Genomic DNA, 2636 nt, shown 5'->3' with positions numbered 1-2636 from the left:
TTCTTACATACATATGTAAATATCAAATAGTTTCTCTAGTGTGAGAAACTGAAAGTGTAAATAAGGACTAAGAGGTATAATAGATAATGTGAAATAGGAAGAAAAGGGGCAAAGGGGAAGGGGAAGTGGGAGGGGCAGGGGAAAGAAAAGAAGGGAATGGAATTAATATGAGAAAATGAAAAAATGGAAACAAAGTCTTTGGAAATAGGGAGGAATGGAGGGGATGAAGGGAGGAAGGAGAATGGGGAAAAAATAAGAACCAAGAGAGATTATATAAATGTACAAATTTCCAGTGATGAATGTCATTATATTGTATGCCTAAAATGTACCAATAAAAGTAATTTTTAAAAAAGAAATTATTCCCCTCCCCTCAGCCTCAGAGGGCCTTGGAGCCTGGGCCTCAGGGAGCGCGGCTCCCAGGCGGAGGTCGCCGGTCCGGCGGACCCGACGCCATGCTGCTGCTGGCAGGAAGGCTGGCTCCTCCCCCTACAGAGCGCATCCGGGCGAGGCTCGGCCTGGACTGAGCTGGGAGATCTACCTTCTGGAGACCACAGCCATCCAGGGGGAAGAGCCCAGAAAGAGGACATGGCTAATAAGCAGAAGGAAACAAGGGCTCAGGTGGCAGTGACTTTCGAGGATGTGGCTGTGCTCTTTACTCGGGAGGAGAGGAAGAAGCTGGATGCTCTGCAGAGAAGCTTCTACTGGGACGTGATGCTGGAGAACTACAGGAACCTGGCTTCCCTGGGTTGGAAGAGCAGTTATAAAACCACAAAGTCAACTCAAACACAAGACTTCGTTTCAGGACCTGATAATGAAAAACTTCAAAAGGAATGGACCCTGGGACTTGGAATCAGAAAAACTTTGCATATATGAAGACAAATTCAAGAAGCCAGATAAAAAGGAAAGTTTTCAGATAGTTTCAATCACCCACAAAAAAATCGTGACTGTAGAAAGAAGCCATAAAATTTCTGAATCCAGCCAAAAGTTCAGCTCAAAGTCACTTGTTCCCAGAGAGAAAACACCACCAAAATGTGAAAAGCAAGGAAACATTTTCAAACAGAATTCAAATTTACATACTCAACTGAAAATCACAGCAGAGAAATGCTATCAATGTAATATGTGTGACAAAACATTCATTAGCACTTTGTCCCTTCAAAAGTATGAGAAAAACCATAGTGGAGAGAAATTATTTAAATGTAAGTTATGTTCAAAGGCCTTTAGCCAAAGTTCAGCTCTTATTCAACATCAAATAATTCATCTGGAGAGAAGCTCTACATATATAAAGAGTATGGGAAAGCCTTCACTCTCAGTACATCCCTTTATAAACATTTAAGAACCCACACTGTAGAGAAATCCTATAGGTGTAAGGAATGTGCCAAAGCCTTCAGCCAAAGGTCTGGCCTTTTCATACATCAGAAAATCCATGCTGGAGAAAACCCTTGTAAATATAATCCAGGTAGGAAGGCATCTAGTTGCAACACAGCCCTTCCTGGTCAAATAATTTATTCCAGAAAAAAGTCTAATTTATGTAATGAGTATGGTAACACCTTTAAGTCCAGCTCATCTCTTCATTGTCATCAGAGAATTCATACTGGAGAGAAGCCTTTCAAATGTAGTGAATGTGGGAGAGCCTTCAGTCAAAGTGCCTCACTCATTCAACATGAATGAATTCACACTGGAGAAAAGCCCTACAGGTGTACTGAATGTGGAAAAGGCGTCACTTCTATCTCACGACTCAATAGGCATCAAATAATTCATACTGGAGAGAAATTTTATAATTGTAATGAATGTGGCAAAGCCTTACGTTCCCATTCAACCTTTATTATTCATGCGAGAATTCATACTGGAGAGAAACTATGTAAATGTAAAGTATGTGGGAAAGCCTTCAGACAAAGTTCAGCTCTCATTCAACATCAAAGAATGCATATTGGAGAATGACCCTATAAGTGTAATGAGTGCGGGAAAACATTCAGGTGTAACTCATCACTTAATAATCATCAAAGAATTCATACTGGAGAGAAACCTTATCAGTGTGAGGAATGTGGGATGTCATTTGGCCAAAGTTCAGCCCTTATTAAACACCAGATTCACACAGAAGAGAAACCCTTTAAATGTAATACATGTGGGAAAACTTTTAAACAAAGCTCCTCACATATTGCACATCAGAGAATTCATACAGGAGAGAAGCCCTATGAGTGTAACACATGTGGGAAACTTTTCAACCACAGATCATCCCTTACTAATCATTATAAAATTCATATGGAAGAGGACCCCTAGAAAGTAGAGTTGCATGTGTAAAAGTCTAAAAGCAAAGCTCCTCATCAAATTACACTTGAAAGTTATATAGTGTCATGGCAGGCCAAAAAAAAAAATTCCTGTAATCATTTAGTTTCCATCAAATATTAAATCCCATGGATAAAATCTTAACTGTGTATCAGATAGGAAATTGTTCACACCTGTTGGACATTTTTTTTAAGTAACTTGAGATGAATTCATAACTGGAGACATTGACTTTGGGCATTTGTAAAATAGAGATGTTTGTTTTTCCTCAATAAAAGTGTACACTAGAAAAAAAAAGAAATTGCTTCTTTACTTCTGTTAATATTTTCTTTAAAATTTATTTTTGTCTGATATAA

At 39.0% G+C, this 2636-nt stretch overlaps 1 pseudogene; it reads left to right on the top strand.

Moving 5' to 3' along the window:
* The first annotated feature begins 553 nt into the window (after positions 1 to 553).
* LOC101724719 (zinc finger protein 354A-like) lies at positions 554 to 2277 on the top strand (annotated as a pseudogene).
* Positions 2278 to 2636: the final 359 nt, after the last annotated feature.

This window comes from Heterocephalus glaber, unplaced genomic scaffold (genome assembly GCF_053883595.1).
Source record: "Heterocephalus glaber isolate CG9 unplaced genomic scaffold, H.glaber_assembly_v1.0 deba00001497, whole genome shotgun sequence".
Taxonomy (NCBI): domain Eukaryota; kingdom Metazoa; phylum Chordata; class Mammalia; order Rodentia; family Bathyergidae; genus Heterocephalus; species Heterocephalus glaber.
This window is presented reverse-complemented; position numbering and strand designations above follow the sequence as displayed.